Source organism: Gossypium hirsutum, chromosome A03 (genome assembly GCF_007990345.1).
Source record: "Gossypium hirsutum isolate 1008001.06 chromosome A03, Gossypium_hirsutum_v2.1, whole genome shotgun sequence".
Classification (NCBI taxonomy): domain Eukaryota; kingdom Viridiplantae; phylum Streptophyta; class Magnoliopsida; order Malvales; family Malvaceae; genus Gossypium; species Gossypium hirsutum.
In genome coordinates, this window is record NC_053426.1 from 38,350,911 (window position 1) to 38,366,557 (window position 15,647).

At 34.8% G+C, this 15,647-nt stretch overlaps 1 long non-coding RNA gene across 2 annotated transcripts; it reads right to left on the reverse strand.

Annotated features, from left to right (window-relative positions):
- Window positions 1-1,492: 1,492 nt before the first annotated feature.
- LOC107887319 (uncharacterized) lies at window positions 1,493-13,278 on the reverse strand. 2 transcript variants are annotated; one of them, XR_001681124.2, is made up of 4 exons: window positions 12,969-13,278; window positions 9,558-9,640; window positions 2,383-2,668; window positions 1,493-2,307 (listed from the first exon to the last, which is right to left on the reverse strand). It is a non-coding gene; the product is annotated as an uncharacterized lncRNA (long non-coding RNA). The 2 variants fall into 2 exon arrangements; XR_001681123.2 differs by having other exon boundaries at window positions 2,383-2,664; window positions 12,969-13,276.
- Between the last annotated feature and the right edge of the window lie 2,369 nt (window positions 13,279-15,647).

Genomic DNA, 15,647 nt, shown 5'->3' on the forward strand with positions numbered 1-15,647 from the left:
CTTCCATTTTGTTTTGCATACAAAATCAATATGAAGACAATCATAGAAAGTATTATGTAATTCATATTAATAATTTTAGTAACCAATTTGTTCAAAAATACTACACTTAGGGAACCAGATCCAACATTCTTTGCTCTGAATCTACCTAAGTCAACCTAACTCTCACAATAGTTAGAATTTTTACAAAAATTCTCCAAGTCACCAAAATATAGCAAAAGAAAACTCGAAAGGAAAGAGCAACGAAGAACAAAAACGCTAAAGGAAAACAACACACACCAAGTGCTTGAGTAAATGCTTTCAAATATGTTCACAACTATGAATGGAATGATTACAAATGTACGAGAATGCCTTTATTTATAGTTAAACCCCTAAAACTAATGATACAGATTGAGTTACATTAACGGTCAAGATTAAAGCCTATCTACAATTGAGAGTCCTAAGAGATTTAAACTTTATACAATCTTATCCCTTTAGGATTTACACTATTTACCCTGGTAACTCCTGTTTTACTAGAGTGTTTCACTAGGCCACAAGGCTTCAAGTAGATGTGCTTCTTTGTGAGTTCCACGATTGGGGCCAATTCAATTGGGTTAAATGAGCCCCATTTCATCAATTGACCTCAATGGGACACCTTTTGCGCAATCGTCACATGCTTTGATCTACAACCCATGCCATTCTCCCTCACCCATTCTAGTGATGCCATCGTCGTGTCATTAGGATAACACTAGTTTGACTCGTCTCAGAACGGTCTCGATGTCTCGGCTAATTCCCAAGTAATCCTTCTATCGGGTAGTTTCGCCCCTCGAAACATTTGCCTTAGCTTATGCCTCTAACGTCACTTAACTCGACCCATTTTTCTCTTTTGTACATCTCGATCAGAAGAGACCACTTCTCGTACTTGCCCATATTGTGACTTGTCTCGATCGGGATCCCCTTGATCCGCACAATTATAGTACGTTTGGTTGGCTATAATGGAATAGGACTATAAATGAATAGAGCTGTAATAAGTAATTCAACTGTTTGGTTGAATGGAATGGAATAGAGCTATAATAGTATTCTTGTGTTTGGTTGAATGGAATGATGTTGTAATAGCATAAGGAAAAAAAACTAAAATGACCAAAATACCCTTTAGCAGATTTTTTTTAAGGTAGATGATTATTGTTATTGTTATTAAATTTTAATAAGATTATTATTAAAAATAATTTAATAAAAATAATAAATAGTTTAACTATATTTTAACATAATTATTATTAAATATAATTTAATAATAAATATAATTTAATAACATTCTTAATATAATTATTATTATATGAATTAAAAAATCAAAATATATAATACTATAAAAATATATATAATCTACTTTATTATTTTTAAACTGCAATACATATTTAATGTGTTAAAATATCATTATTGAAACAAATAATTTAATTATTCTACAATAAAAAATAATTAAATGTTAGAAGTAATAAATAACTCATTGCTAAAACAGTAATAAATAACTTGAGAATTATATTTCACATCCAAACATAATATTCAAATATTAACAAAAAGTTACATGATTTTAGTTTATATGTCATAATCCATATGTTTTAAAATTTTACATCAAAAAGTTACATCATTGTAATGACATTCTATCATGTCATTATACCATCTAAATATTACAAACACAAAAAGTTACCAAAATATCAACACAACCATGATTTTTAATGGTCAGGAAGAAATCTTCTGACCCATTCCAATCGCACAGCAGAAGGTAAACTAAAGAAAATGAACATTTACGTTGGATGATCTGGAATTTTGCTCAATGCTCGATAGCGTTCATCCTCAGTTAAACCTTCCACTTCACATAATGTTGGATACAATTTTAGAACACTTTCTTGAATGGTCATTTCTGACTTTTGTTGAATTACCACTTCGGATGCAAGACTCTTACTAATTTCAAGGCCAACGGTCCATATATTTTCCGCCAATAAAGCAGCAGCATCATTAAGTGAAGTAGAAAAATCACTTGCATCAAAAATCTTTTTTTTCTTCTTTGAAAATGCAGAATCACCTTGGTTTCTAGCTGGTTGCGGTTGTGTAGCTAAAGGTCCATGTCATCCAAAGAAACATCAGCTTTGGATCCATGGAAATCATTTCTTTCTTCATGAGTATTTGTAGCAGCTACATCCTCAGCATTTATTTCTTCAATAATATCAGCAACTGTTTGAGCATCTTTTCCAGCGGCTCGATCTTTTGCGTGATGGCAGTAAGTTGGTCATAATAAGGGAAATTCCGATGTCTAAATTGAGTTGCTTCTTTATGACTCTATAAAAATGAGAAATTCATATTAGATATAAGTTTTGTCAAAATAAGATAATAAAGACTTGAAATAATTCTTACATTTATATATGAGTTCCACACCGCATCTTAAGCAACAACAAGCTGCCTATGCTCATCCCAACCAAAGCCGCTATTGTTTTTTCCACTAAGCATGTCATAAACAATTGACCAATCCCTTTTCAATGTCCTAATCCTCGATTCAAGATTAGGTTTAGCCTTCAACATGGCATTGGGTAAAACTTTTTCTAACATTTTTTCTAACTCATTTAAATAGTCGGCTTTGAATCCAGTATCAGCATTAAAGGTTCCAGCATTGTGCAAGTCGACCATACAAGCAACCAACTATCTTAAGAAAAAATGCAAATGAAAATTAAGTTCAATATTATGCATTAAAAGGTCAACACTTTATAAAATTATAACACATGATGAATCAAAAGAAAATAAATTATCATTCAACAAGTCTAGTACAATACAAAAAAAAATTCAAACACCACCAAAGTTTCATAAACTAGATATATGAAATAACATAAACAACTTAAATGTTTACTATTTTTACCCTAAACCTAACTAATTTCTAGATGCTTGCCATTTATCGAACATTTGGTTGGCTAGTTCCATCCTCTAAGTAGCCCATGCATCCGACGGATGAATATTTATGATATTCAGTTCATTGTCATCTATCACATTACTAGATAATCCTTCTCCCAACTCCTCTTCAATAGGATCAAGGCTCATACAGGTTCGAATAAAATTATGGAGCAAACAACATGCAATAATAATTCTATTGTACACCCTTACATGATAAAATGATGGACTCCTAAGTATTCCTCATCTAAGTTTTAATAACCCAAAACATCCTTCAATAACATTACGCGCTGAAGCATGTTTCATATTGAAAAATTCTTCCGGAGTACTTGGTTGGTAACCCTGACGCCACTCATTCAAATGATATCTTTGACCTCTAAAAGGAGCAATAAATCCCTCATAATTTGTGTATCCAGCATCAACAAGATAATAACAACCTATAAAAAGAAACTATTTGTCATGGTTAATTTCCCAAAAAAGTATGATCTTAAAAATTAATTCAAATTCCTCTAATTTTTGCAATTTACCATGAGGAACTTTTAGTCCATGTCTCCTACTAATGGCATCTCGAAGAACTCGTCCATCAGCAACGGAACCTTCCCAACCAGGAAGAACATAAACAAATTGTAACGCCCTGATTTTTGGGCCTGGAAGTATTGGGCCTTGAGTCTGGGTTCGGGTGGAAAACGGCTCGAATAATTTGGATGTTGTTATTATTTCATATGTATATTTTAGTAATTAAATAAATTACGAAGGGTTTATGGTGTGGGAAAAAAGGCCCAAGAGTAAATTTAATTCGAGGCAATTCCTGAATTTTAATTTTGGGAGAGAGGGTTCTGGCGATATGGGCTTTTAAAGTTGAGGTGGTAAAATAGGACACAAAAATAACTGTGGTAAAGTGGCATGTGGTGCCACCTAGGTGTTTGGGGAGTGACGTGTTGATGTTTAGGGGGAGCCAGAGTTCAAGTTACAAGGTAAGTGTATTGTTACTTTTATTTTATTTTTTTGTGTGCATGTACCGGGCATGTGATAGAGCTTAAGTTGAAATTCGGTTAGGGCTTTAGGAAGGTTGGGTCGTGGGTCTGAATGGCCATTAGGGCAAGCTTTATTTTCTTTTTGTTTTGTCCAATTAGGGTTAGCTACCTAGAGCCTTCCCTTTCATTCTATTCTCTTCTCAGTATCTCAAAAAGCCGAAAAACGCAAAGTTAGATCTCCTGAGTGTTGAATTCTTCCTTCTCTTCTCCTCTCTTCTTCTATTTTCTTTTTCTCCTTCTTTTCTTCTCTAGCCGAAACATTTCTATTTTCTTTTTCTCCTTCTTTTCTTCTCTAGCTGAAACATTCCTACCATTCTACTCATCTCCTCTTTCATTCCCATTCTTTTCTAAACCTCTATAGCCGATTGCCATAAAAGCCGAAATCCCAAAAGTTGTTTCTTATGCCAATTTCTTCTAGCCAAAATCCTCCTATTTTCTTCACCTCTTTTGGTCAATTTTCACATCCTCTAAACCTCAACCCCTGTTGGCAATACCACTGCAAAAACCACCATACCAAATCATCTTCCTCTTCACAGTTCCAAAAGCCGAAAACACCATAGTTTTTAGGGACATATAGCCGAATCTTTAGATCTCTAAGATTCAATTTCTGCAAGTGTTTAAGGGTTGGATCTGCATCAGATCTGAGTAGAAACTAAAGTGGAATCATTTTGGTTGAAAGAACCTGTGGTAAGTATTCAGATCTATTCTTTATTTCGGGTTTTAGAAAAGCCAAAATCTATAACACCCCAATTTTCGGGTTTTCTGTGTTTCTGTGATTTTTTAAAATTTGTGTGTGTTCTGGTTGGTTAAATATATATTTTAGTAGGTTAGTGGGCCTTTGGAAGGCCCAAAATTAAGTTAAATCCGTGGTAGTCTTCGGAATTTTAATTTTATGAACAGGTGATGCAATTGGCGTTTGGGCTTTTATGAGTAAAGGGGTAAAAGATGACACAAAAAGAAGTGTGGTGTAGTGGCAAGGTGGCGCCACTTAGGGGACAAGGAAGTGACGCCATATAGGAAGCAAGGGGTCCAAGGTTCAAGTCTTGGCTCTTGCAATATATTTTGGTTTTTCTTTTCAATAAATCTGGAAGCAAGTAGGTGCACTTTAAAGTTTAATGTGTTGGATTTATGACACAAATAAGTTGATGGCCTAGTGGTGGTGGCGTGAGTTGGCATGTGAGAGGACTTTGGTTCAAATCCCTTGGCACTCAAAGGTTGATTATTTTGCTATGTTGGGACTGCAAAAGTTGGTGTTGGTTTTAAACTCTGGTGATGGAGGGATCCCACATCGGGAAGCTAACATAAGAGTAGATGGAGAGCTGGCTTTAAATAGAGCAAACCATGAGGAGAGTAGGCATACCCTTCTTGGCTGATCCCTTTCGCTTTGTGACGTGCTCATTTGGGTTGGGCGTCAGGTAAGAGTGTTTGGAGCGCGAATTAACTGCAATCTCCTAACAGGTGTGTATTTCTCATTACTCTAGCAGTAGGACGGCTATTTCAGGCCGCGATGGGCTGAAATGGGCCATGTGGTCCCAATGGGTCCGTAGGCCCAAGTGGATAAGTTGTAGAATTACTAAAATACCCCTGTAGGGTAGGACTACTGATTTACCCCTGAAGGGTAAAATGACTATTTTGCCCCTCGTGCGTAAATGACTAACTTGTGTGAGGATTGGGTTAGTTGACGTGGATTTATGTTAGTTATCGTTAATTCGTAAGTCTAATGTGATAGTGATCGATTGTAGGATTATCGCGTAGGAGATATCGTCATCAATCATCATCAACCAGGTGTGTAAACGACACCCTCCCTTAGACTGAATCGGTAAAAGCTGAAATACCGAAACATTGGTATTTTGTAAACTCGCGAGTGCGTGAGCGATCGTGAGACAGTTGTTAATGAATATGGTGCATTTGGATGATTAGAGTGTAGAGTGTGCATTTTCGTGCACAACGGTATTTGGGCTTAATGGGCCGAAAACGGGCTAATGGGCCAACGAGCCCACTTTGGTAAAAAGACGAGGTAAGTACTTCTGATTACTTGGTAAATGTTAGAATGAGCATGAAACCTTAGCAATAGGTAATAATTATTGAAATACCCTTATACATGTAAAATTACGATTTACCCCTAGGGTTATTTTTTCCTGAAAATCATGATGTTCTGTTTCTGTATACGTATGCCATGACATATTATTTCTATTGCATGGGACATGGGTTTATATTGATGGAGGAAGCGTTCTGGCAACCTCGCTACAATCTGGTGGCCTCGCCACATATATCTGTTTTGGTGACTTCGTCACAATATCTGGCAGCCTCGCTGCAATTTCTATGGTGTATAGCGGTTGGGTGGGTCGAGTAGTCTCCCCACATGGTGTAAGGCTGGTACGGGGGTGTTATGGATGGCTCTGGGTTGGGATTTCTGCATTCATGATATATTTGTTCTGTATCTGCTATGGGCCTATGGGTTACATTCTGATTTCTGACTGGGCCAAGGCCCAGATAAGTCTGACTCTGAGGTTTGATCTGTTTTGGGCTATGGTTGGGTTATGTTACACACTGAGTTTACCGAACTCACCCTTTATTTTCATCTCTGCTGGAAATCCCCAACCATAGTGGGCTTGGAGCTGTGAGGGATTCGGAGTGGCCACATCATCTGCAAAGTTAGTTTTTCTAAGTTAGTTTATTTTTATTATTTTTATATTCGGATTTAATTTTGGGTTTTAAGTTGTAATAAGGCCGCTATTTAAATTTATTTTTTCCGCTATGGTTTTATTTTCTGATTATATTGATACTATGACAAAACTGCTAGTGTTAGGCTGCGCAGGTTTTCAAAATTAATGAACGTTTTCAAGACTCAACATGCACAACAAATGGATAGCCTAAAGATTGATAAACCGGTTTTTCATTCAACCACTGTTTTTACAAAGACCACCCCAATCATTTAAACCAGCGAATGTATACTTAGTCGTAAGTCCATGTGACACGTCAGATCTGGCCATAACATCTGGGTCGAGTTTGGGGTGTTACAAAATCCCTAAAGGCATAGGGAGGCTGTCGAATGGAGCTTAAGGCTCTAAGGGTTGTAACAATTGATTTGTTTTGGTGTTAGTGTGATCTAGAGGCTGTTGATCGAAGGCTTGGACAAGTGGAACGACTGAATCGAGATATAGTCACTAGTTTTGGCAAAGGTAGGATCTCAAGGGCCATATGTATTGATGGCCGATTATGGTAAGTAAGTTTATGATTTTTGCCATTATACTTTGGATCTGATATGTCTAGTGATTGATTGTAGGATATCGTGGGAGATTTCAGTAGCAGTTATCGCAAATCAGGTGTGTAAACGACACCCACTAGTAGACTAGATCGAAAAAAGCTGAAATGTCGAAATGCCGAAAAGCTGGCATTTGGAGAACTTGCGAGCGTGCGAGCACTCGTCGGATTGTTTGTATTGATAATTTTGGTAACTTTAACGGTAAGATTGCAAAGTGCGCAATATTGTGCAGCTCGATGAATTTGGGCTTCGATGGGCCGAAATTGGGTAATGGGCAATGGGCCCATTTAGGTAAAAACGTCCGGTAAGTATTCTAAAGACACATTAATAACTGTAATGAGCATGAAACCTTAAAAAGACTGATAAAATTATTGAAATACCTCTGTAAGGTAGAATTACCGTAATACCCCTAAAGAGGTAAGTTTACGATTATGCCCCTCGAGGGTAAATAACTGTTCTTACCCTATAATCTGACTGTCTTTCTGAAGCATGCCTTGTTAATTATATATATTCTGCATACATGTCATACTACATGGGGTTGGGTTTTGTTATGGAGGAAGAACCCGTTCTGGTGGCTGTGCCACATATTCTGATATAAGCAGCTTTGCTGCGGATTATAGTTAATGCCGCAACCAGTGCTAACACTGTAAGTGTAGGGATGGCATGGGTGATTTATTCCCCACAGGAAGTGTAGGGATGGACGGAGGCAAGTGCAGGGTTGGATGGGGTTATCATGCATTAATCATATGAGACTATTTTGTTATGGGCCTACTGTATTGAAATGGGCCCAACTGTGTTAATATGGGCAAGGCCCAACATCTCTCGACTTGTAATAGGGCTACGGCCCAGATTGACACTGATATGAGCTAGGCCCAGTATACTCTGATACTGTAAGGGGCTATGGCCCAGATTAATATTTATATGGGCTAATGCCCAGTTAACTCTGATTTCAGAATAGGGCTTAGGCCCAGTAGAGCTTGAACTGATTTAGGCTCCAGTTGGGTTTACTTTACACACTCAGTTTTCCAAACTCACCCCCTTTTTCCCATCTTTGCAGGTGAGCCTTAGATCGGTGGACTTAGAGCTGGAGGGATTCAGAGTGGCCATGTGGACTATTTAAAATAAGTGTTTATACCTTTACCGCAACGAAAACGTTTTCAAAATTAATAACCTTTTCAAATGGTTTTAAACGAATTGGTTTTCCCTGAACAATCTCTCAGTTAAAGTGTGGCAATGGTTGTGTGCATATCTAGGATTGGGTCCGTGAAGAGCTGGGTACTTAAGCAGTCTAATTGACTCACCTCCTCTTTTCTGGCATCCTACCTGGTGCACAGCTTCCATTCACTTTAATCTTTAACGAAGATATTCTTTAAACACTAAGAAATACTTTAGATAAAGCATGACTTTTCTAGTAACGCTTCAATGTGACACGCCAGATTCGGTCGTAACGTCTGGATCGGGTTTGGGGTGTTACATAAATTGCATATCAGGTGTACAAATACCTAACATATTTGTTGCTATGTCACCTTTTCGTATTCTATATCTAGGTTTATCAACTGTTGGAACCCTAATCTTGATGTAGGTTCCATCTAAAGACCAAAGCAATTCTACATCACATGTATAAAATCTCAAGTTAGAATCCTATATTTAAATCCAAATGTACTAAATTATATACGAGCTATATATAGAACTCACTCCGATACCTTAAACCATTTCCACCTTGGGTCTGTAGAATTAGCTGTAATTGGCTCTGCCTTTTTAAATAACACATCTTGTAAGTGTATGACAGCATTTAAAACATTGTGAAATGATCTGCTAACAGTTTCCCCGGACCTATTAAAACGATGCTTGATAACTCGATTTTTAAGATGATAAGAAATGATATGTAAAAACATTGCCACTTGCTCATCAACAAGCATGTTCCTTGACGACTTCAATTCCCCTAAAGTTTGTAACATCTCACATAGTTTAAAAAAGGTAGTTCTATTCATCCTAACTTATTCAATACACGTCTCGTCACTAGCATATACAAGTCTTTTCACATAATCTCGTTTTGCATAAAAATCTAAAATGTAGGATCTAACTCTTGGCCTATAAGTATGTAGGCTATGAATGGCACCCAATGCAACTAAGAACCAACTCGTAACTGTACACATTTGCAACCATATTGTAATAGTAAGATCAATTCTTTTATGCCTCTCATTTTGTACTATTAAAGGTAGACGAGCCATTACTACCAGATATTAAAGTGTTACATATCTTCAAATCATAGTAAAAGGGTCACATTTCTCCAATACTAATTTCAATAACAGTAAAACAAAATCAAAGAATTTAATTGCCAAAGAACTTACAGTGATTCAGTGAATACAAGATGCTCAACTCTGGGTGAGGAAGCAATCAAACAAGCTAAATAAGAAGAGGAAGCAATAACAAACTGTCAAAGAAAAAATGAACAATACATATTAATAAATAGGATAAGTCTATTTAAAAATATATTTGCTTATGTATAAGTAAATAATTTATCAAGCATTTAGTAGTGTATAATAATAATATCATTTTCAAAGTTTTAAAGTTTGTTGCAATTGAAATTTGATCTTATTTTCAAAGAATTTCATGTTTATTTTATATAAATACAATTATCCAAATAAATGTTTATTTGAATACTCACATCTTTTAACAATAGATATAATTATTCAAATAAGTTTAAGAGGCACAACTTTTAATAACTAAGAAACATAACTCAATATTTATACTCCTTCACTTACAATTGTTAAATCACTTATAACATTTTACATGTAGTCATCATTGAATGAACCGATTGTAATTATTGATTGAACTTCAAAATCCAATATATATGATTTAGTATATAATGTATTTTTTTAATATTTTTATAACATACTTATTTTGCTTAAAGAAAAACTCTGCAGGTAATACATATGGGGTTGTGTTGAGTAAGGTATGACTATAAGCATGTGGTATAGGAAAAAATCCAAGCAAAGCCAAACTAGTCAATTTTATTGACTCCTCCAATGTTTGCCTTTTGTGTCATGTATCTTGTTTTGTTTTCTTTGTTTGAAAGCAGAACCCAATAAATTGATCTTAAAGGAAGGGCAAGCCACATGAGTTTTATCACTTTACATCAAACTTGTCTCCCATTAAATTTCTTTTCTTTATTTATTTTATAATTTTATGAAAACCTTTATTTTACTAAATATTAAAATCAAACTCAAATACTTAATTAAGACAAAATAAAACTTAAATATCGAAATGAATATTAAATCCGAACTCCAATACTAAATTGGATATTAAAATTAAAAGCAAATATCAAATAATAGATTAACTCTTGTATATATATATATAAAGCTACTACTTCATATATAATATTCATATTATTTATTTCTTTTAAGGTGCAAATTGCAATTTGTTTTATATATAATATTCATAATATTCATATATACTATTTTATTTCTTTTTTTAAAATATAATTTAAGGATAAATGAAAAAATGTCAATTTTGGTTATAGAATAAAAATTTTAACTGTAACAAATAATTATTTAATAAATATATATGAATTAGAGAGAAAAAGATATTGAAAATGCTGAAAGAGGACTTTTATTGTTCCCATGCATTATTTATTGAATGTTATAAAATTGTTCATACAACTCTCAAATTTTTTTCTCATCAAACTTATAAACAGCTAAGGAATTTATTTTGTTCAATTAGGATGATCTAATTTTTAATAGTTGCTCAACTGATTATAATTCCATAACTTCAAACAACAACAAATTATAACTCCATTAAAATTAAGAGTCAAAGTTAATAACTTGCAGAACCCAATCCACAATATTAGCAGGTTTTCTGCATGGACAAAACCCAATTTCTATATTTAGTTAACTTGTTGAAAAAATATTAGAGAGAGATAGAGAGAGAGCAAATCTGTAGAAACCCTATTTTTTTGTCAATTCCTTAGCCAACAAAAATGTTTTCTTTTTGCATGGAAATTCAAACATTGAATCATCAAACATATATCCACTGCAAAATTTATCATTGCAAGACAGCTTAAACACAAAAGAATCCTCAGATATGTATTTTTTTATCCATATATCTCCTCTCGTGTGGTAGTCTCATGCCAACAACACCAAGCAAAAAACTAATTAAGATATGCACCACGAAACAAAGTTGTTTGATATGGTACAGTGTGGATTAAACAAATTAAACTCAAAAACAAAAATATATAACTTCTATCTAATCTCTTTATATATTTTAAACTAGAGAAAAAAAAAGTATAATAGAGGTCTGTTGTTGTTCAGCTAATCTTATACAGTTGCCATTAGGAAAACCAGTAATCTAAGATCACATCATGTGACCCTTTATTGCCTACTAGCTTAATTTGATTCCATTTGCTTATCTTTGTGATGCTTAAACAACTTCAACAATTAATAAATACATGAGACATCCAATTCATGTGATGAGAGATAGATCCATTTGTAATCATCTTCTTGATTTGTTTTTGTTTTAATTTAAAAGGAAATTAAAAAAAAGAGAGTAATTAATTAAGATGACAAGTATAGCCCTAAAATTGCAATCAAGATCCACTACTTTCAAGCTTTTTACATTTATAGGTATATGTTAAATGTGGATCAACTGATTCAGAACTTGAAAAAGTTACCTAACATTGTTGCAGAAGATGAAAAAAGAAAGGAGAGATGATGCCCCCCCCCATTCATGTTATAACACAAACATAATATAATATTACAAACATAACCTTTTTATTTCCTTACACCAAAAGGTTTTCCAAGTTGAGTTTCACTAAGAAAAAGTGAACAACTAAAGGTAGAAATTGGACAAAGAGGGACCATTTAGATTGTTATATGGTTTTTATTTCATCTCTATTTAAATTGAGTGCCCTTTGTCTCTTCTTTTAACGCTTTGTTTCCCTTTATTTTTATTCTTTTCATTTTTTTTTGGCTTTCATACATATTTTCATTTCCACTTTTTTTTGGGGTCTCCTTGGATTAACATGTCATGTATCTATCAACTCTTGGCTAGAGATTGTGAAAAAACAAGTTTCAAATATTCGAGTATTGGACATTGGTGTTATATATATTACAAGTGAACCTTATAGGGTCCACTAACTAGTGGTGAATATTTGACAATGTTACAAGAAATGTGCATTGGTACTTTGGGTTTGCTGGTATATACTAGTGGGTAAGAATTAATGGTCAAATTAAAGGGTAGGTATCGTCAATAGATGGAGGTGGAGCAGAGCAAAAATAGTACTGTTTTATGATTCTGCATATTTAGCAATTTCGTTATATATGAATAAAAATTTCACCCCATTTTCTCAAGAAACCTTAGATATGTATGTTTTTTTTATTCCAGCCAAGGAAAGGATCTCAAGTTCGAGTGGAAGGCTATCCCACAATCCTTCATGAAACCCTCGAAACATAACCAAAGATTCCCATCACTAAAATCACCACCAACAATTTTCCTCATTAAACACACTAACAAACTATCAATTCCTGTAGTAGAAACATCAACCATTTCTTTAACCCAAATTAATTGTTCCTTTACCGAATCAACAAGCTTTCCATACAATTTATCAACAATTCCTACAAGTAATCTTAAAAATAGCTTATACCTATCAATGACAATAGCATGGAAATGCTTAATAGGGTTCGATTAAAACAGCATTCTTGGGGATCTGGGATAGTTAACAAAACGAGGGTCTTAATTTTGATTGAAGAAGGTCAAAAGCTTACCTTGTCAGTGAACTGCTTCACTCGATTCAGCACCGATTTAACATCTGGGGGTTGGATCGATAGCCTTTTCCTCTCACACCGAAGTCAGATTTTCTCGAGAAAACTGAGAAATCTGGTTTTCAACCTGATTTCAACCGGAGCTTGAGGATGAATTTGTGGAGGCTAAGAGGACTGTTAGAAGGAAATAGGAATCAAAGGTGAAAAAAAAAGAAAAAATGCTCAAATGAAAAAGAAATGAGAAGGGTAAAGATGAAAACTTTTAACGCTGAATTGGTATTTTGTGGGGGGAGACATGAATTGTAAACGGTGATTTTACCTGGAATAGGACTGTAATGCATAGAGTTGTAATAGTCCATTCAGCCATCCAAACAATGTAATTAGGTTGGCCCCACTGAATAAGGTTGTAATGGTTTACCATTATAGCCAACCAAACAAGCTGTTAGGATTCAACACACTCACATTGAACATTGGGTTAACCTTAAGTCTCTCTGCTAAGTCTGGCTTGTAAACCCCTTAGCTTACCCACTTCAGAACTCTGAAAGGGCACCTGTGTCCTTGTTAAGCCAACAAATAAGAATGGAAAACACTACCAAAGCATTTGAGATGTACCTCACTCATTGCATTTACTTGTTTTAGCTGCCCAGTTTGCATCGCCACTTTTCCCCCAAAGACTGATTCATAACCCACATTTCTCTTAGGGGTAGCCCTACTAATAACTGAACAAGCTTCATCAATTTGTTGCACCTCTAGAATTTTTTATGGGGTTTCATAGCCTTCATCCAATCTACCAAATCAATGTCCTTTCCCTCATGAACATCCTCTGCTAGTTGGATTGTCAATAATACCTTTGTTCCACCCTTCATGTCTTAACTCACTAGCACAACGCATTATTGTTGTTAAGTATCCAAGATACATATACAGTCTACAAAAGGAACCAAAAGAGCATTAATCTTGTCAAGGAAATTTAAACCATGAGCAAAGTCTAAATCTTCTAAGTGAATTACCTCGAAGTTTTCATTGCCTTTTCATTGATCGATCTTTAGCTCAACTCATTGTGCTACCCCTACAGTTAGAACCTCTTTAGAATTAACAGTCTTGATATTCTTAGTTGATTCACTAATTGAGAGACCAAGTTTACCCACAACTTTTTTATATGAATAGGCCAAATGCCCCCCGTATCAATAAGATAACTCTGCCTCTTACCTGTGATGTTAATGTCCATATATATCAACCTTTTCTTTTTGCGATCCCTCTTCACTTTTGTAGAATTGAGTATCATTGACCTAAGCTTCAAGGCCTCACTCTTTGGCTCCTCTTCCACTTCTTTACTGATCACTGAAGACTTAGATGGTTTTGGGTAGTCTCACATCCTATGCAGACCACAACACAAGTAGCATTTTACTAGCTTCTCCTCACTCTGTTTACCCCTATTAGCTTTAATCCCACGTACAATCGTACCAAGTCTCATTGGTGCTTTTTCTAGCTTATCATTCTCTTTGATGGTAGAAAACACAGATCATTTCAGATAATCCCTTACCATATTCAAACCTTCACAAAGAAAGCATTTCAATGGCCCCTTCGATTTACTATTAGGCTTCATCTTCCCATTTTGTGGTTTCTCATTGCCAACACTGTCATTGCAATTCTTAAATTGTCCTTCTTTATCTTCCTTACCATTGGCCTTCCTCTTGGGCATGGAAAACTCGAACTTGTCTTTCCTCAAAATAAGCTAGATTAAGGACTCTATGATGATCATAGCTTTGGATAGTTCTTGGACCCTTCGACGTTCCAATTCCCGCTTAACCCATGACTTCTACCCATCCATGAAATAGAAGAATGCCTCTTTCTCACTCAGATCTGTAATTTGAAACATCAATTCACTAAACTCCTTCACACATTCTCAAATTGTAACTTAATGTGAAAACCAATGCAACTTAGCCCAAGCCTCCTTCTTGACATATTGAAGGTAAAAATGCTCCTTGAACTCTTTTTGGAACTCCTCTCAATTTCCAATTATGGTTTTACCACGTCTTTCACCTATTGATAGGATCTCGTCTCGTGAGTTGATTTCGAGTCGTAGTATACCCGATCGTAAAATAGAGAAGTTTCGTTCAATTTGGAGTTGAGTGAATTCAAGTAAGTGCAGGCTAAAGAAAATATGGTTTTTAAGTGTTTTGGAATAGTTTAAGTGAATGTTTTGATTAAACAAAGAAAAATAAGATAACTTTGAAAGGAATAATTTGGATGGATGGAAAAAGGCTTAAGGTCCAAGAAAAAACCAATACTATAAGGAGTATTGACCAGAATCTTCTATTGAATTTTAAGGTGGAAAGGTTGATGGTTAAAGACGACCTTGACCCACTATCTCTAAAGAGATAGGAACCAAAGGTGTCGAGGCTGAACAAAAATTAAGCACATAATTAAAATTGAACACACTCTTAACAGCCTTTTGAACTTTCCTACAACAAAAATTGAACACATAATTAATTTTATTTAAGAAAAATTAAACACACTATAACTTATGCATTAAAAAGTAATAGCCAAATTAAATAACACTCTAATACAAACAAATAAGATGTTTAAATGCATAATTTAATTAAGATGTAAACTAAATGAACAAATGAGTTACTTAATGCATGACTTAATTTAATGATGCAAACTTAACTAACATGAAAGTTA